This window comes from Crocuta crocuta, unplaced genomic scaffold (assembly GCF_008692635.1).
Source record: "Crocuta crocuta isolate KB4526 unplaced genomic scaffold, BGI_CrCroc_1.0 scaffold118, whole genome shotgun sequence".
Lineage (NCBI taxonomy): Eukaryota > Metazoa > Chordata > Mammalia > Carnivora > Hyaenidae > Crocuta > Crocuta crocuta.
The window spans coordinates 5,261,653-5,282,947 of record NW_027551558.1 but is presented as its reverse complement, the minus strand read 5'-3'; the positions used below and the strand labels follow the sequence as shown (position 1 = coordinate 5,282,947).

The 21,295-nt window shown below is 40.4% G+C and overlaps 1 long non-coding RNA gene and 1 pseudogene across 1 annotated transcript in view; one reads left to right on the top strand and one right to left on the bottom strand.

Annotated features, from left to right (window-relative positions):
- Window positions 1–21,295, bottom strand: part of LOC144219341 (uncharacterized) — a 91,308-nt gene that overhangs the window by 9,822 nt on the left and 60,191 nt on the right. The window lies entirely within an intron of this gene.
- LOC144219347 (small ribosomal subunit protein eS12 pseudogene) lies at window positions 2,054–2,451 on the top strand (annotated as a pseudogene).

Below are 21,295 nucleotides of genomic sequence, written 5' to 3'. Positions count from 1 at the left end.
GCTTCTATGTTTACTTTTAAGAGTTTTAGCTCTTAAATTTAGGTTTGTGATTCATTGTGAATTAATTTTTGTATATAGTCTAAAGGAAGGTTCCAACTGATTCTTCTGAATGTGGATATACAGTCTTTGTGGCACAATTTGTTGAAAAAGCTACCTTTTCTTTCCACTGAATGATCCTTGTTGAATATCAANTTGCATGTATAGGAGGATTAGGAGGAACTTAACGAAGGACTGTGGGGGAGAAGAAGGGGGAGAAAATAGTTGGGGAGAGTGAGGGAGGCAAACCATGAGAGGCTCTTGAATGCTGAGAACAAACTGAGGACTGATGGGAGTGGGGTGGAGGGGAAGGGGGGTGATGAGCATGGAGGAGGGCACTTCTGGGGATGAGCACTGGCTGTTTTACGGAAACCAACTTGACAATAAACTATTTAAAAATAAAAATAAAAAGTAAATAAAAAAATAAACATAGTAATAAATCTTCCTTGGATTTCGCAATGGTTTCTTAAGTATGAAACCAAAAGCACGAGTAGGGATACCAGGCTGGCTCCATCAGTAGAGCAAGGGACCTTTTTTTTTTTTTTTTGATAAAGTTTACCATGAAATCATGGCCTAAGCTGAAACTAAGAACTGGAGGCTCAACCAACTGAGCTACCCAGATGCCCCAATGTGACTCTTGATCTTGGCGTCATGAGCATAAGCCTCCTGGGCATGGAGTCTACTTAAAATAAAAACAAAAAAACAAAAGCACAGGCAACAAAAGAGAAGATAGATAAGCTGGACACCATAAAATTTAAAACTTTTGTGCAATGCATAAGACTATTAATAATGAAAGACAAACAACATAATGGTAGTAAATATTTGCAAAGTATCTATGTGATAAGGGCTTAATATCCAGAATATGTAAATAACACCTACAACTCAAAAACAAACAAAAAATCAACCCAATTGTAAAACGGGCAAAAAAAGACACACAAATAGCCAATAAACACATGAAAAGATGCTCAACATCATTAGTCATTAGGGAAATGCCAATCAAAGCCATAATGAGATATCCCTTCACACCTACCATAATGGCTATGATTTTAAAAAAAACAAACAGAAAATAAAAAGTGTTGGCAGAAGGAATGGAACACTTGTACATTATTGGTGGAAATACAGAATGGTACAGCAGCTCTGGAAAACAGCTTGGTGGTTCCTCAAAAAGTTAAACAGAATTACCACGTGATCTACCATATAACTCCACTCCTATATATACCTCCAAAGAACTGAAAACAGTGACTCAGGTACTTGTTCATTAATGTTCACAGCAGCACTGTTTATATTAGCCAAAATGTGGAAGTAATCCAAGTGTCCTTCAACAAAGGAATGAATATTTTATATTTAGAGTTCTCTAAAGAAACAATAGGAGATGATAGATAGATGACAAATAGATGGATACAAAGATACACAAATATAAAGAGATTTATTATAAGGTATTGGCTCACATTATTATGGAGGCTTAGAGTTCCATGATCTACTATCTGCAAAGCTAAAGACCCAGGAAAGCTGGTGGTGTAGTTCAAAGATCTGAGAGCTGGAGAGCCAATGGTATAGATTCTAGTTCAAGTCTGAGAACCAAGAGTGTTAAGGGAAGGAGACCAATATCCCAGCCAGCTTAATCAGTCAGACAGAGAGCAAATTCAGGCTTCCATTAGCCTTTTGTTCTATTTTGGCTCTCAACAGACTTGATGATGTCCACCTACACTGGGGAGTGCCATCTGCTTTACTCAGTCCATCAATTCAAATGCTAATCTGCTCAAGAAACATGCTCACAGACACACCCAGATACAATCAGATAAATGGGCATCCACAGCGCAATTGACACATATAACCATTACAATAGATAAACAAAATATGACATATACATGGAATGGATGTTATTCAGCCATGAAGAAGAAGGAGAAGGAGAAGAAGGAGGAGGAGGAGTTCTGCTCTCTCTATGCCACCATGGAGTTATTCTGGGAGGTGGAGGCCCAGGTTCACCAAGATTCAGCTCCACCCGTCACCCACAGCCATGGCCAAGGAAAGCATTACTGTTAGAAGTGTAATGGACATTAATACTGCTTTCTAAGAGGTGCTGAAGACTACCCTCATCCATGATGGCCTAGCAAATGGAATTTGTGCAGCTGTGAAAGCCTTAAACAAGAACCAAATCCATCCTTGTGTGCTTGCATCCAACTGTGATGAGCCTTTATGTGTCAGGCTGGTGAGGCCCTTTGTGCTGAACACCAAATCAACCTAATTAAGATTGATGACAACAAGAAACTAGGGGAATGGGTAGGGCTCTATAAAACTGACAGAGAGGGAAACCCCTCCAAAATGGCTGGTTGATGTTGTGTGGTGATTAAAGTCTATGGCAAAGAGACTCAGGCCAAGAATATCATCAAGGAATACTTCCAATACAAGAAATGAACAAATAAAATATGTGGTCCTTGTTCCTTAAGAAAACAAAAAACAAACAACAACAACAAAAATGAAGTTCTATAATGTAGTGAAACTGGAAAATATTAAGCTAAGTGGAATGGTCCAGACACAAAAGGACACTATTATATAGTTCTACTTATGTGAAATACCTAGAATAGGCAAATTCATAGAAAATAGATTAGAAGTTGTCAGATGCTGGGCAGAAGTGGAATGGGGAGTTATTGCTTAGTGGGTACAGAGTTTCTCTTTGGGCTGATGAAAAAAAAAATGGAACGAGATAGTGGTAGTGGTGTATATGTAATTAATGATACTGAACTGGTACACTTAAAAATTATAAAAATGTAAAAAACATGGCAAATTTTAAGTTATATATATTTTATTCAACAAAAAATTGATTAACATCCTTGACTACATTCATAGTAAAGAAAAATCATATTATTATTTCAATAGATGTAGAAGAATCCTTTGATAAAATTCAAAACCCATTCATGAAAAATCCAAGGCCCCAAAACATAGGAAATAGGGCTCTACTTTATTAGTACTTAGAGAAATGAAAATTAAAAATACATTGAGATATGGGGAACCTCAGTGGCTCAGTCAGTTAAGCATCTGAATTTGGCTCAGGTCATGATCCCATGGTTCGTGAGTTCAAGCCCCACACTGGGCTCTGTGCTGACAGTTCAGAGCCTGGAGCCTGCTTTGGATTCTCTCTCTCTCTCTCTCTCTCTCTCTCTCTGCCCCACCCCTGCTTGCACTCGCTCTCTCAAAAATAAATAAATATTAAAAAATTTTAAAAAAACATTGAGATATCCCTACACTGACAAAACCAAATGTAAGTGTGGATATGGAACACTAGAACATTCATTCACTGCTGGGGATGGTGGATGTGTGTAAATTCCAATTACAAAATTGGGAGCTAGTTGATTCTCTCTCTCATATTCCATGATTCAGAATTCCACTCCTGGGTGGAATTCCTAACAAAAATAGCTGCAGATAGGCACCAAAAGATATGCACACATAAGAATGTCCACAGCAGTACTGTTCAAATTAACAAATGGGAAACCCCAAATGGGAAAGAACCCAAGTATCCAACAATTGCAGAAAGGATAAAGAAATTATGCAAACCGCGTAGGGTGCAATGAGTGAAGGGAATAATATGGTGCAAACTTCTAGTTATAAGTTAATTAAGTCATGGGGATGTAATGTACAGCATGCTAACGATAGTAATACTGTATTGCATATTTGAAAGTTGCCAAGAGAGCAAATCTTAAAGGTCCCCATCACAAGAAAAAAAGAAAAAATTTTCATGGCTAGGTATGGTGTTAAATGTTATCTAGACTTGTGGTGGTGATCATTTCACATTATATTCAAATATCAAAATATTATGTTGTACATCTGAAACTAGTATAATGTTATATGTCAATTAGTCAATTATACCTTAATAAAAATAATAAAAAATTATGGTATATTTATATAATGAAATAATATGCAACACTAAGAATGAACGCACTACAGCTTCATGCATTGACATGAATTTCATACACATAATAATATGTCAAAGAAGCCAAATACACACAATATATATACTGTATAATTCCACCTATGTGAAGTTCAGAAAATGAGCAAAATTAAATTATAGTGTTTAATAGTAGATGTTTAAGTTGTGAAAGCATGAAGAAAGGCTAGGAAATTATTACTGTGACATTTAGGATAGCGTTTACTTCAGAAAAAGACAAAGTACTAGTGATCAGGAGTGGCATGAGGAGTACTTTAGGGGTGTTGAAACATTCTAGTTTTTGACTCAAGCGATGATCAGTTGGAGGTTAACTCTGCAAAAATTCATTGAGCTGTATATTCTTTGTAAATGTCTGTAATATTTCATTTTTTTAAAGTTTTAACAGAACAAATGACTGCCTGGCAGCACTCAGGACCCAGTAGACAACACCAGGTTTTAGTAAGTCCTAAATGTAGTGGCTTCTCTTGCAGTGTGTAGGAGGCTGAGAGTGAGAGATGTGGAGGACAGTAATGACCGAGGATGGGGAGTGGTTTGTCAGGACTCTTGAGGGCTGTCAGGGAGGGGTGGGAAAAGGAAATCACACATTCTTAAAATTGCAGTTCCTGAGGCAGACATTCAGGTAGACATAAACTCAGTTAGTCAAATGCCCTAGGAGAATAGAAGGATGAAAGGCCAAAGATCACAGTGAAGGAGAAGAGTAAGTTCATAGATGTGAGAGTCTGGAAGAAGTAAAGGGTATTAAACACAGAAGGAGAGCTTCAGTGAACACTGAAGTAAAATGTAGTGTATTGATACCGTGTACACAGAAACGAGGATCTTTTAGCCTAGTATTCATTGTTTCATTCAACAAGTATTTATTGAGTTTCAGGAACTATTCTAGGTGCCGTAGAGAATACAAGAAAGTATAAGACAGTTCTTCTCTTTAGTTTTAACTAAGATAAATCACACCCTTATGAACATACAAGTTATAGTTCAAGATTCCACTGCCCAAAGGATAAAGCCTCAACTCACCACCACACATGGCATACAAGCTCCATCTCATTTTGAACCCTTGCCAGTGGCATCTCCCCATGGGTCTCTGCTCTTCCCCAGAACAGCTCATCTTCACTGATCCTGTGACCATATGGCAGGCCCTGTTCTGTGCACTTTATACCTTTCATTCTCACAATGACTTTAAGAGGTCCATACCACTATTATTCACTGCTCAGGTGAGATAACAAGCCCAGAGAGGTTAAGTAACTTGTTCACATTCACAACAGCTTGTAGGTGCAGGGGCCAGGACTCCAGCCCTGAGAGTCTGGCCCCAGGGAATGTGCTCTCCACAACTACAACTAAACCACAGTCATCTTTCTCTGTCCCATGAGAAGTTCAAACTTTTCCATCTCTCTGTAGCTTTGGATTTTCTCCCTGCTATCTTCCCCACAAACTCAGCAAGAAGGCTGCCACCTCTGGGCAGCCTTCCATGGCCACCTCCTCAGGGTCAATCTCTACCCTCCTCCTCCATGCCCTCATCTTTCATGGGCCTCTCCCAACTCCTAACATGTACCTAGATGTCCTCAAGGGAGGAAGCTTGGCTTGTTTGTCGATATATCTTCTCCAGAATCTGTCACACATGAGATTACAAGCAATGCTGAATTGCATCTAGAGAAAAATGTAAATCCTAAATAAGTGGTGAGAGTCATTAAAGTTAGAAGGAAAGGCCCCTGCAGTCTGAGGTAGCCCAGGCAAGTCTTATGAGAGGGGTAGTCCTTGGCTAGGCTTCAAGGGATGAGCAAAACATGTATCAGTGAGGATGATCAAGATGGTGACCAGGGTGGGACAGAGTGTGTGCACAGGCCTGGAGATTCCGGTGCACAAACACAATGTATTTTTAGAAGTCTGTCTTTAAACCAAAGTTGACAGCATAGGCTGCAGGCAAAGCAATTAGGGATCAAGAGGCAAGAATATCAAACTACCAATACAAATACCTACCCTAGGAACCCTCAAAAAGTCCTTCTTAAGTAAATCTCAAAAACCGGAATATTTCTGAGTATAAGAAACCCGGGGGGGAAAAGATTAATCAGATTTAGAGTTTTTCAACACTTTTCACTGGATAATACAGTACACAACTGATTGCAGGGTTGGAACTGCTCTGAATTTGGAACTGTTTTTGAATAAATCAGTATTAGGGTGCCTGGATGGCTCAGTCAATTGAATGTCTGACTCTTGATTTTAGCTCAGCTCCTAATTTCATGATTTCTGGGATTGAGCCTTATATTGGGCTTTGTGCTGACAGTGCAGAGCCTGCTTGGGATTCTCTTTCTCCCTGTCTCTCTGCCCCTCCCTCTCTCTATTTCTCTCAAAAATAGATAAATTTTAAGGATCAATCAATCAACCAATCAGTCTCGGTATACAGAGATTTTACAGCATTTTCTTTGCAACCAGGCTATCTGAGTTGTTGCCATCAATTAGGGCCTGGCCTGAGATTGAAATGGTGCCCATGCGATGCACATCCATGCCAGCAGCAAGCTCCTCCCCAAGATTCTCATAGTTATGGTACATACAGCCCTGCCACATGCAGGCTTCTGCCATGAAATGGGCACTGGCCATACAAAAGAGATATTTCCTGAGGGGGACATAGTGTGGATTTCTCTTTCCGGGGGGCCTGGAAATACATGCCGCCAGGTTAAGGTTACCAATGGAATGTCTTTGCAAACCAGACCAGGAATATAAGGAATATATAAATATTCTTTTCAACAGATGTCTATAAAGGAAAAAAACTCTCCATTATTCTTCAGACGACCCCAGACCCATCAGAATTTCCTTGGGGTGTGCAAAAGAGGTCCCTTGCCCCCACCTGCCTGCCTATCACCAAAAGAGAATCAAATATAGATAGTAAGCCTGTCATCATGTGAGAATACTTTTCCTTTTTTCTACAAACCTGCCTTAGATTCTTCACAAGTAAAAATAACACATAATTTCATTGGCACTACTACATCTACAAATTACCTTGATCTCATTTAAACTCATTTTGCNATGAGCACTGAGTGTTATGTGGAAACTAATTTGACAATAAACTATTAGAAAAAAAATTCATTTTGCAAATGGGCAAACATTGTTCCATGACTTTTACTGATTGCCTTAGATTGCAAAGTTACTAAGTAATAGTGCCAGGCCCCTGTCCAGGACTTCAGGGTCCAACTTTGTCTCACTTTACAGCAAACACATTAAAACATATTCCCGTCCCACAGAATATATAAATTTTTGCTGTATAATTTTTATAATTCCAGTTTGGAGTTTTCTTATAACTTATAAATCCTTTCTCATGATTTAAACTGCTACATTTTTATGTAATCATATAGGGCTTGAGTTGAGTAGCAGCTGACTCATTGATATCATGTTACATTTTGCAGACTCTTAATTAAATATTTATTTCAACTTCAATGTTTAATCCTCATGTTTAGGAGCCAATTCATTTTTTTTCCAGGTCTGAAATATTGTGATGGGTCCTTGAAAGGTCACAGGGCCTGAGCAGAAAGAGCTCCTAGCACAGGAGTGTGATGTCAGCAAAGGTTTAGAGACTGGAATATTGAAGGCCGGTAAGGGTGGCTGTCACAGATTCAGCTGGCTGGAATAGAAAGGACAGGATCCGGTCTGTCTCTGGCCTTCCATTAGCAAGGCCTAGCTCTGTGGATCTCTGGGAAACTCTGCTGCCTGCACTCTGGAACAGGCTATGCCCTTATGTAAAACCATACTATTAATCCAGAGTTAAGCAGCATCCAGAAAAACTTCAAAGATGATCAAAGAAAGAGTTTATTCTATATGTTAGTAGAGCCTTTCCCAAAACAAGTCTCACAGGATTCAGGGAAACTGGTTCTGACTGACCTCATCACCAAAAACCCCCAACCCCAGAGAGAGCTGGGATTGGAGAGGAACTCTAGAAAGAGCAGATGGGACCCTCCCCGCACTTTTGTTGTCATGGGGACATGCAGAACCCTTCTACCAAGCAAACCATTCCTATTGAACCTCCTGCTGGGTGGCCTCGCTTTGGAGGCAACATATTCCCAATAATTCTAAGTTGAGCATTTGTAAAATGCATTTCAAATGCACAAGCCAGGGAAACCTAACTTTTTAAAGGTGTAGTGTACTGCTCCAAATCCTTTTTTAAAAAAGAAAGGGATCTTCAATACTATAAGCAGTCACTCTTTTTGGATGTCCATATTTTGCGATCTGCAGAGTTTTTATTAAATTAGAACACATTACCACAGTACTTGTTGAAAACATATTGCATCAGGCCTTGGAATTTAGAAAGAAAAATGAGTTGTTGTTTGTGCCATGCCATTTTTCCTCAGTAATTGAAACAAATTTGAAGATGTGGAGAAACCTGGGGATTCTGGAGAAGCTCTTCACTCTATTTCTCTAGTTGCCATGGAGAACAACAGTTTTAAAGGCAACTTTAAATAAAGTCAACCCTGAGCAGAAACCCCTCTTGAGTGAGGAAGAATACAAAAGGGGTGGGAGACAGGTCTCTTTGCTGCTCTAAACAGCAAGTAATCTTTGGAAGATACAAGTGAGCCTTGTGTTTGTTCAGAAGAGATATTCATGGGGGAGACAGCAAGCAGTTCTGGGGCCATGCACCTGCCAAAACTTTCCAGAGCCTCCCTCCCATGCTCAGGATCCAGTTTCTGATCCTCAGAGCTACGGGCTTCTGAGAGCTGGCTCTCTCTCCATATTCATCAGGCTCCATTTACCAAATATCCTGCTTCTTTGTTCCCATGGGTCCTAGAGCTCTCAAGAACATAGTCCACCCTTTCCCATTGCCTACAAATAATTTCCTTTGACCCATCTGTCCAACTTCTCCCTCTTTCCCTTGAAAATTTTCCTTGAACCTCTCATCCCCTTGGAGCTCCTTTGTTCTGGATACTTTAGGAAGGAGGGTACTAGCCAATAAAATGATTGATGATGATGATGATGATGATGATGATGATAAATGTTTATTGTGCACATATGAAGCACTTAATATAACTTATCTCATTTTATCTTTGGGCAACCTTCAGACAGGTCCTATTTCTACCCTCATTTTACAGAGGAGGAAAGTTTCTTAGGAAGCATGGATGACTTAGTCACACAATTGGCAAATAGCAGAATAGGGGTTCAGCCCACACTGTCCAACTCTAGAGTCTCCATATTGCCTTTCCATCTAATCATTCATTCGTTTATCCAACCAATATTTATATATTGAGCCATACACTGTTCAGGGCAGAGAGCAATGATGAAGACAAAAGAGGCTTTCACATTCATTGTGGTTCTTTGATTCTAGTAAGGGTACATAGGCAAGAAAGAGAGAAAGAAATCAGATAATTTCTGAGATGGGAGCTGTGGAAAAAATACTGCAAGGAATTGAGCAGAGCAGTGGTTCAAATATGAGTGTGCATGAGCTCACCTGGGAGACTTTTTGAATCACACATTGTTGGGCCACACTCTGAGTCCCACATCCAGCTGATCTGGAGTGGGGACTGGGAATTTGCATTTCTAACAAGCTCCCAAGTGAGGCTGCTATTGAGGGAGAATTATACTTAGAGAATCACTGGGGTAGGAAATACATTGGGATTTGAGTGGGGTGTGGGAAAGCCATTCTCAGGACATGTGACATTTGAGCTGAGACCCAAATGACAAAATGAGTAAGCCACCAAAAAATATGAAAGAAGCAGAGGGTACCAAAAGGGTAAAGTCCCCAAGGTGGAAATGAACTCTCGCTATTGTAAGGACAAAACAAAAATATACTGGGTGTTGAATGAGGGAAAGAAGAGAGACAGACAGGGGCCAGCTTAGAACTAACACAGTTTAGTTATTTCTTTTCTTCCTGCTCATCTAGACAATGTTTTAACATGAAAATTAGAAAGTCTTTAACCAACAAAATAGTGACAATTAGTTGATTTAAAAAATAACGATCCATTATAAAATTACTTTAAATGGCACCTCCTGTGACACATTTAAAATACGACTTCAGTTGCCCTTGACTCCAATGCCATTCTCAATTGTAATTTTTCAAGCAAAAATAAACTACTGTGTTATATCACTGGTGTTGTATATTATTTAAGAATGTATTTTTTATCTGGACAGCCTGACAAATCTGCAAGTTGTTGCAAAAATCAAAGAGAGGACCCATGCCTTTTCTTTCCTCATTCTTCCACCTCATTGCTTTTAAAATGTGCCTAGAACTGAACTCACATAACTGGCTCCCTGGAAACGGATATTTAGTAAGGAGGAGTGATTTAGGTGAACCTCTTGTTTTTGCCAGGGCCCCTTGTACACCCTGGTCCCTGGGGTGCAAGAGTGCCATGCTGGGAAAGGATGAGGTCTAGGCTTTTACTGGATTCTCAGCCAAGGTAAGCCTAGTCTGTTGCAGGAAAATTGGCCCCTCTCTTTCTCTCAGCAGACACACTTGGGGTTGCTTTTGCCGCCAGGTCTTTATGTAACTTTGCTGTGTATCTGTTCTGAGGAAGCAGTGAGGTTCTGCATGATTGATAAAGACAGCCTGTTCATCTCATTGCTTAAAAACCATAGGAATGATCAAGATTCTGAATTTCCAAAAACATTGCATAGTTGATGGCTGGAGCATGTAGAGATTACTGTTGGTGAGTGCTATGGGCTGAACTCTGTCCTCCAAAATTCATATTGTGAAGTCCTAACCCTTAGTACCTCAGAATGTGACTGTATTTAGAGATAAGGTTTTCACAGAAACAATTAAGGTCAAATTAGGTCAATGGAGTGGGCCCTAATGTAATGTGACTGGGATCCTTATTAGAAGAGGAGACTAGCAAACAGTCATCACAGACAGAGAAACAGCCATCTGCAAGCCAAGGAGACCAACTTCAGAAGAAACTAACCCCGCTGACACCTTGCTCTTAGACTTCTGGCCTCAGGAATAATGAAGAAATAAATTGTTGTTTAAGCCACCCTGTCTGTGGTTCTTTGTTACGGTGGCCCAAGCAAACTAACATCATGAGTGTTTGAATGGCAGCTGGCCCCATCTCAGCCACCAAGAATTTGGAGAGTTGGTTCTTTTGAGAACTATGTGTTTGTTCATATAGAAATTTTGTTATACTTCTCATTCCACGCTTTAAATTTTTTTGCCTCTATAAAATAAAAATTTAGAAAATCAGGTCCCTTGGGGCACCTTGCTGACTCATGTGACTCTTGACCTCAGGGTCATGAGTTCAAGTCCTATGTCGGATGTGGAGCCTAAGAAGAAGGAGAAGGAGAAGGAGAAGGAGAAGAAGAAGAAGAAGACGACGACGACGACGACGACCAGGTCCCTCCTCTGAGCATTTCTTCAAAGTTTCAGTTCTGCAGGAAACCTGTGGGCCAAAGGTTAGAGGGAGGAAATCGTTCTCCTGGTCGTCCCCTCCCTGAGACAGTGGGGTTCTCTTGCCTTCTGCTACAGCTTTTAGTGCCTGTCTCTCTAAGAGTAAGGCAACACTACCCTTTGACATCTGTTTTACTGACTCTGACCTGGTCATCAAACAGAGCATTTCTGAGTTGTTGCTTCTGCTGTACATTTGGTTGAGATATACCCTGACCCAGATTAGCCCACTTAGATAGTTTGGAAGAAAGGTTTAGGAGGTTCTGGCAAGTGCCCTTGCCTCTGAGGTTCAAAGAGTGTGGAGCATGAATAGCCCTTCTAATATGCCAACAATGACAAAGTATTGGGTCTCCACGAAAAGGCAGCCAGGATAGAACATCAAAGTTATTTCTATGAGTCCTGCTGTAAGAACTTCCTGCCTGGATAAGATACTTTTGGTTGCATGTGACAGAAAACCAACTCAAACTAGCTTAAACAGAAAAAAAGGATGGTGTAGATTTTGGTCTACAAAACTGGGGATGTTCAAAACATGATAGTTTCAAGTACAGTTTGATCCTGGGTTCAAATTCTGTCATTGGGAAGTATTATCTCATGCTAACTGGAGACTCTGTTTTCCTGTGTTTGGATCTATTGTTAAGCAAGAACTCCTAATGTGTTGGCAAAGATGGCCATACATTTATCAGCCATAGAAGCAGTGACGCCAAAGAAAAGAAAACCTGTCTTTTCCCAGAGTTACAGCAAAATTCTAGGGGAGACCCCTAAATGGTCCAGCTTGGGTCATCTGCTAATTTCTAAGCCAATCACTGTAGTCAGGATGGTAGAGTACTCTGGGTCACACGCCCACATCTGGGACTCAGAAGTGAGGTAGGGGTGCTTAGCTTCATCTAAGCCACTAAGAATTTGGAGAGTTGGTTTCTCGGAGAGCTGCCAGGAAGAAAAAAAAGTAAACACATAAAACATTAATCTAGTATTACATTAGGCCGGCTTATAAAAGATGCTCAAAGGGAAAAGTGCTGTGTCAAAATTTTGGACTGTCATGTGGAAAAGAGAATGGAATGAAAAGGGGGTGAAGCTCAAAATTATACATAGAGGTTATAAAAGAGGTAGATTTCAGCTCAGTGCATGGATAAACCTTTCTGGAAGTGAGGACAACAAAAAGGGGTGCTTCACAAAGTGAAGTTCTAGTAGGGATGAATGGCCACCCACCAGGGAAGCAGAAAAGGGAATTCTAAGTCAGGTGGGTTGGGGGACAGACTGATCCCAAAGACTTCCTCCAACCTCAAACTCCAATGACCCTCAAACTCCTTGTTTCCACATTAGGAGATCCTAAAGCATCAAAGAAAGTATAGACTAGAGGAGAGCGCAGTGGACAGAACTGAGGTTTTGGGTTTTTTTAAATAAAGACTTTCAGTGTTTACTTATTTTCAATGGGAGGGAAGGGTATAGAGAGAGGGAGACACAGAATCCCAAGTAGGCTCTGAGCTGTCAGCACAGGGGCCGTTGTGGGGCTCAAACTCATGGACTCTGAGATCATGACCTGAGACAAAGTCAGATGTTCAACTGACTAAGTCACCCAAGCACCCCTGGCTTTTTTTTTTTTTAAGTTAACATTTCCTGAGGCCTTACTGTGTGCCAGGTATAGGCTAAGTGCTTGCATCCTTTGCCCCATTTAGTCCCCAGAGTAACCCTTGAAATAAACTTTAGTGATCTCCATTTAATGAATGAGGAACCTGGGGTACAGAGAGGTTGAGTGACTTGTCAAGAATGACATAGTAATCATGGAGCTGGGACCTGAATCCAGGCCACTTGTAATTTAAGCCAACACCCTTAACCCCTTTGCCCTTGAGGGACAGGCAGGCCTGCTTCTTTCTAGAGTGTCATCATATACCTCCCTCTGCTCACCTACCCCCTCCTGCCTGCTCAGGATCAAGGTCAATCGGGTCCAGATGGTAGCAGGTGCATCTAATGAGATGTGAGGGTATTACTCACAAGAAGCCAAGAGTGGCTGGGAGAGAATCCCAGATTCACATCCCTGCACTTGAGATGTCAAGAGCAAATGCTATGGCCATGCATTAAAAACAAACACAACAACAAAGCCAGCATTATCCTTGAACCCTTTCCAACTCTAGATCCTCCAACTGCTTGGATGGATGGATCAGTTAGTTAAGCCAGGTAGGCAGTCCTCTATAGTGGCTCCTATCTTTCCTCTAGGTTTTTAGAACAAATAATTTAGGTTTACTTAAAGTTTTCAACTTTTTTATCCCTTTAAAAATTGATTTCATTGTATGCTTAAAAAGCTACCAGGAAAAGAGTGGAATTATTTACTATTTCATTTACCCATTTGCTTATGAAGCAAATATTTATTTAGCACCTACTATGTGCGAGATCTTGGGTTTTGCAGTAAATATAGGTATTTATTTCACTTAGCAGTCAAAAACACATGTTTCCTGGAGTAACTTATAAAGGAATATATAGTCAAAAGCCATACTGTTTATCCTGAGGATCCCTGGTGGGGTTGGGGGGGATGTGCCTGGGTGGCTCAGTCAGTTAAGCATCCAACTCTTGATTTCAGCTCAGGCCATGGTCTCATGGTTTGGTGACTGGGATCAAGCCTGGCATCAAGCTCCACCCCGATAGCACGGAGCCTGTTTGGGGTTCTCCCTCCCTTTCTCTCTGCCCCTGCCTGGTGTGCACACACGTGCTTTCTCTCTCTCTCTCTTTCTCTCTATCTCAAAATAAATAAACTTTTTAAAGAAAGATCCCTGGGGGCACCTGGGTGGCTCAGTTGGTTGAGAGTCTAATTTCAGCTCAAGTCATAATCTCACAGATTATAGGCTCAAACCCTACATCAGGCTCTGTTCAGAGTGTTTTGGATTCTGTCTCCCTCTCTCTGCCCCTCCCCTAATCACTCTCTCTCTCGCTTTCTCTCTCTCAAAAATAAACATTAAAAAAATCTCTGGTGGCCATCAGTAATTAAACCATCAGAATTCATTTTTAAAGCTGCAGTAGATGTCCTGCAAGTTTCTGAAAGGGCCTTCTCTGGGAATATTCAACATGAGAAATTTACAGCTTGTTCATCAAACTGCAGACGAATATTATGAGTCTTGTGCCCGCCTTCAGGCCTCACAATACTTTAGGTTTCTACTAGGTTCTTTAACATACATATTCATACATGTTGTTAGCTTACCCTAGAGCAAAAAAGTAAGCAAGAGAGCCACCTGTCTTCAAAATTAGACCAGATCATATTCAACCTTTCTGTAGAGAGTGTAGGGAGGGGTCTTTCAGACACAGAGAAGCAGCTGACCAGGACGGCTCAGATCTGGCCTTTGCCCCTCACTCTGTTCTCATTGCCCACTGTGCCTGAGCCCAGTCATGCCTCTAGCCTCAGTGTGAAGATAATCCTTTCTCTTTGTGGCCCCAGGATTACTGACACAGCCAAACTCTAAAAGTATCGCTTCCAATGCTAACTAGTAAGAGAAACTAAGAAGAAAATACAAGAAAATAGAGCAAATACAAGAAGCATAAAAACATCCAAGCTTAGAGAGAATCACTTCCAGTCCTACTGCATAGCTACTCATGGACCAGGTTCATAAGCTCTATCTCAATTGTTCTCAATCCTGGATACACATTGGAAGCACCTAGAGAGTCTGTGTGTGTGCACCTTACTCTCTAGTGTTTTTGGAACTTGGATGGCTGCCCTACAGATGGCTAACCCACATTTCCAGAGACTCTGATCTGCTTGTTCAGAGGTGTGACCTAGGCAAAGGTATTTTTAAAAGCTTCCCAATAATCTAGTGTCTGCCAGGTAGGAAACCATAGCCCTAGCCCGCATGAAACACATTGAACCTGGACATTATTTAGTAAGCTCCCCAGTTATAGCTGACTGTATTTCCAAAGGTGGTGCTACAGTACCACCTAACTCTCATGCTCTTCCACAATGTGTCCTTGACAATGCACTCCTTTATTTTTTATTAAAAATTTTAAAATGTTTATTTATTTTACAGAAGGGGGAGGGCAGAGAGAGAGGAAGAAACAGAATCCAAAGTAGGCTCCAGGTTCTGAGCTGTCAGAACAGAGCCTCATATGAGGTTCGAACCCATGAACTATGAGACCATGATCTCAGCCTAAGGTGGACACTTAACCAGTTGAGCCACTCAGGTGGCCCACAATGCATTTCTTTAAAGATAGTCTATAATATACTCAATGATGAAAAATTGAGAGTGTTTCCTCTAAGATCATGAACAAGACAAGGATTCTACTCTCACCACCTTTAATCAACATAGAACTAGAAGGCCTAGCCACAAAAATCAGACAAAATTGAATAAAAAGGAATCCATATTGGTAAGGAAGAAGTAAAACTTTCACTATTTGCAGATAACATGATGCTCTATATAAAAACCCTAAAGACTCCACAAAAAACTACTAGAACTGATAAATGAATTCAAATTCAGTAAGGTCACAAGACACAAAATTGGTGTACAGAAATTGGTAGCATTTCTATACACAAATAATGAAGCAACAGAAAGAGAAATTAAGAAAACAATCACATTTACAATTGCACCAAAAATAATAACGTATCTAGGAATAAACTTAACCAAGAAAATGAAAGACCTGTCCTCTGAAAACTATAACATATTGATGAAAGAAATTGAAGATGACACAAACAAATGGAAAGATATTCTATACTCATGGATTAGAAGAACAAATGTTATTAAAACGTCCATACCAACCAAAGCAATCTACAGATTTAATGCAATCCTTATCAAAATACCAACATTTTTCACAGAACTAGAACAAATAATCCTAAAACTTGTATAGAACCACAAAAGATCCTGGATAGCCAAAACAATCTTGAAAAAGAAAAACAAAGTTTGAGGTATCACAATTCCAAATTTCAAGTTATACTATAAAGTTGTAGTAATCACAAAAGTATGGTACTGGCACAAAAATAGACACATAGATCAACTGAACAGGATAGAAAGCCCAGAAACAAGCCCACTAATATATGGTCATTTAATCTTCAACAAAAGAGGCAAGAGTAGGCAATGGGAAAAAGACAGTCTCTTCCACAAATGATATTGGGAAAACTGGAGAGTCACATACAGAAGAATGAAACTGGACCACTTTCTTACACTATACACAAAAATAAACTCAAAACAGAATAAATACCTTAATGTGAGATCTGAAACCATAGAAGTCCTAGAAGAGAGCATAAGCAGTAATTTCTCTGACATAGGCCACAGCAATATTTTTCTAGATATGTCTCCTGCAGCAAGGGAAATAAGAGCAAAAATAAGCTACTGAGATGATATCAAAATAAAAATCTCTGCACAGTGAAGGAAAAAATCAATAAAACTAAAAGATAACCTACTATATAGGAGAAGATATTTGCAAATGACATAACTGATAAAGGGTTAGTATCCAAAACATATAAAAAATTTATATAACTCAATGCCCTGCAAAAATTTAAAAATGGGCAGAAGACATGGATAGACATTTCTCCAAAGAAGACATACAGATGGCCAACAGACACATGAAAAGATGCTCAACATCACTCATCATCAGGGAAATGCAAATCAAAACTACAATGAGATATCACCACACACATGTCAGAATGGCTAAAATCAACAACACAAGAAACAACAAGTGTTGGTGAGAATGTGGAGAAAAGCAATGCTTGTTCACTGTTGGTGAGAATGCAAACTTATGCAACCACTATGGAAAACGGTATGAAAATTCCTCAAAAATTTTAAATAGAACTATCCTACAATCCAGTAATTGCGTTACTGGCTATGCACCCAACAAATAGAAAAACACTATTGGAGAGGATACAGTCACTCCTATGTTTATAGCAGCATTATTTACAATAGCCAAACTATGGCAGCAGCCCAAGTGTCCATTGATGGATGAATGGATAAATAAGGTGTCTCTCTCACACACACACACACACACACACACACACACACAGGAATGTTATTCATTGGAGCTAGAGAGTATTATGCTAAGGGAAATAAGTTGGTCAAAGAAAGACAAACACCATCTGTTTATATTCACACGTGAAATTTAAGAAACAAAACAAATGAACGAAGGAAAAAAAGAAAGAGATAGAGACAAATCAAGAAACACACTCTTAACCATAGAGAACAAACAGACGGTTACTGAAGGGAAATGAGTGGAGGGATGGCTGAAGCAGGTGATAGGGATTAAGGAGGGCACTTGTTGTGGCCACTGGGTGATGTATGGAAGTGTTGAATCACTATATTGTACACCTCAAGCTAATATAACACTGTATGTTAACTACACTGGAATTAAAATAAAAGATTTAATAAAATCCAAAAATAAAAAATAAAGATGGAGTCTAATTTCCCTCTCTTTTTGTCTCAGTAGGCATGTGTGCTTCAATTAATAAACTGTGGCAAAGGTAAGGCTATGTGACTTCCAAGGCTAAATCATAAAGGCCATGCATTTCTCTCAGCTTTGTTGGAACTCTGATGCAGTCCAGCAACCCTGAGACTACCATGGTAGGGAAGCCACATGTAGACACTCAGGTCAATAGGCCCACTCATCCCCACTAAGACACTACAAAGGGGGTGGAACCATCTTGGGTTCTCCAAACCAGCACAACCACCACCTGAAATAACTGCCACAAGAGCAAAACAACTACCAGCTGAGCTTTACCCAGATTCCAATCCACAGATTTCATGGATATAGCAAAATGGTGGTTGTTTTATAGGATTAAGTTTGGGTGGATTTATTATGTAGCACTATTAACCTGAATACCAGTTGACTCTAATGTGCAGCCAAAGTGAGGAACCAGCCTCTCATTCCATGCCCATTTGCCTATATAATTATATTTAGTCTCCCCAAACTAGTGCAGGAACTCTTGTCTATATAACAGGACTCCAAACTGGGCCTCTCATCTTTACCCAATTGCTCCCTCATGAAACAGTCACAGAGGCCCTGGTCTCACCCAGGCCCAGATCCTGGTGTGTGGGCAGGCCTCACCTATGGTTCATGGGCCAGCCTGTGGCAATCACCACTGGAATGACTCCTGAGTGTGGCATAGATCCCATCTGTCACAGGTGCCAAATATGTACTGTCAGAACCCCCACCTGCTATCCCAGTGTCAACACAGCCAATATCTCCCATGGGCCCACCTTTCACAGCGATCAGCAATTTATCTATTCCTTATAGAGTAATAGGAAAAAAACAGAAATAACATCTTCTCAAGTCTGAGTCCTCAGTGATGTTGAAACCCTGCAATTCATAGACTCATTATGAAGGGTTTTACCATGAGAGGGCCAAGATGTCAGTACAGTGGGGAAGGTTTTTTTTTGCATCTCTCATCCCTGAAATGCACCCAGATCAACACTAAGCCACCTGGCACATCTAGAAAACTGATTTGAGGATTAACACAACAATCTGCTCTACCTGAGCCACAGAAGTCAGCAGGTATGTGGTGCAGAGAGGTGAACTGGGGGAGAGAGAAGCCACAGAGGGAAGGGAGCTGCTTGTGCTTGCAGAGACAGGATAGAGAGAGGATGGAGATGGAGGGTGGGGAGAGAGTACAGGAAAGCATCCCCCTCACCTGAAAGGAGTTAGAGAGAAACGAAAGAGTATGCAAAAGACTGAACAAAAAAGGGAAAAAGGAGAAAGAAGAGGGTGTAAATTCCATTAAGACTCTTAATTAAAACAGGGGGAGTGCAGAGTATGAAACTCCACAGCTTGATACCTGGCAGTGCTCTGGTGGGAAGGGCAAATCTCTGGGAGCAGAGAGAAAGGTCTAAGGGCTCTTCAGGCCACATGGGGAGAGGGCAGTTCCCCTGCTGAGAGGACATTTGGTAGAGGCTGTGTGGCCACCCCACAGGCAAAGGTCCCAGCAGACCCCGGAGAACAACCACATTCACTGGTGCTTAAGGACGTTAAGAGTGAAGTCTGGTGGAAGATGTGTGTTTTGATTTGCCATAATCCCTGAAATTCTGCTGCTACATGATCATATGAACTTTTTATAGAGCGGGCTGTCACTAGGCGCAGTCTCTGGGCATTGGCAGCAGCACGGTCCCACGAACATTCCTAGGGGCAGGAGGGAACCTGGCCATTGCTCAGCAAGACCCTCCCCCAGAGTGTCAGAACAGGTCAAAGCTGCAGTCCTTCACAACTGAGGGGTTGGGAAACACAGCCCCAACTGAGATAAAACTCAGGACGGAGGTGCCTCCTGAGAGCCTGATGGTATGGTCATAGACTGTGTAAAAGCAGGGAGTGGATGGAAGCTGGAGACAAAGGAGGGGTGTGCAATTGCTAGTTGGGGAGAGCACAGAGTTCTGATACTAGAGTTTGGGTAGCTGGGTGATTCCATTTTCACCCCTCCTGCACATTGCCTACATGCCTACACACACCACAACAATCCACCCCCATAAGCTAAGCAGCGCCATCTAGTGGAGAATGGAGCCATTATACAAAGCCCCGCCCAGCTGGGCCAACCGCCTTCTTGAGGAGGAACACCACAAGTCTCTTTGCCTGCTTAGTTTGTGGACTATAAAGTGCTTCATAGTTTGACTTCTAGGGGAAACAGATGTAATTTCAATCATATTTCATTTTGTTCGCTGGTCCATCTTTTCCATTTTTTTCTTTTTCTTTTCTTATTCTTGAATAAGGAAAGAGAAAAAATTATTTTTATTTTCCATTTTTATTAAAAATATTTTTTAACTTTTTCTACTACATTTTTTACTTTTGTGAATTTTTAAAATTCTATTTTACTTCTATCACTTCATTTTTATTCTATTTCTTGTATTAATTTTTTCAAATTTTCAAACATTTTCCTTTTTTTCTTTTCCTTTCTTTTCTTTTCTTTCCCTTTTTTCTCTAATTTATCAAGCTTTCAACAATCAGACCAAAACACACCCAGGATCTAGCATCCTTTACTTGATTTTTTGTGTAGTGTTTTATTTTAATTTTAATTTTTTTACCTCATTAATTCTTTTACTTCCTTCAAAAGGATGAAATGAAGGAATTCATCCCAAAAGAAAGAACAGGAAGAAATGACAGCCAGGGACTTAATCAATAGAGATAGAAGCAAGACGTCTGAACCAGAACTTAGAATCATGATAATAAAAATACTAGCAGGGGTTGAAAATAGGTTAGAATCCCTGTCTGTGGAGATAAAAGAAGTAAAAGCCAGTCAGGATGAAATTTAAAAATGCTGTAACTCAAGCGCAATCTCAAATGGCTGCCATGGTGGCAAGGATGGATGAAGCAGAGCAGCGAATCAGCGATATAGAAGAAAAACTTATGGAGAACAATGAGGCAGAAAAAAAGAAGGAAACTAAGGCAAAAGAGCATGATTTAAGAATAAGAATAAGTGACTTATTAAAAAGGAACAACAGAATCATAGGGGCCCCATAAGATGAAGAGAGAGAAAAAGGGGTAGAAGGGTTATGTGAGCAAATCATAGCAGAAAATTTTCCTAACCTAGGGAAAGACACAGACATCAAAATCCAAGGAGCACAGAGGACTCTCTTTAGAGTCAACAAAATCCAACCATCGACAAGGAATATCATAGTCAAATTCACAAAATACTCAGGCAAGGAAAGAATCATGAAAGCAGCAAGGGGAAAAAAGTCGTTAACCTACAAGGGAAGACAGATCAGGTTCACAGCAGACCTATACACAGAAACTTGGCAGGCCAGAAAAGAGTGGCAGCTATGTCCAATATGTGAATTGAAAAAATATGCAGCCAAGAATTCTTTATCCAGCAAGGCTGTCATTCAAAATAGAAGGAGACATAAAAAGTTTTCCAGACAAACAAAAATTAAAAGAGTTTGTGACCTCTAAACCAGCCATGCAAGAAATTTTAAAGGGAACTCTCTGAGGGGAGAAAAAACAAAAACAAAAAACAAACAAACAAAAAGACCAAAAGCAACAAAGACTAGAAAGCGCCAGTGAACACCACCAGAAACACCAACTCTACAGGC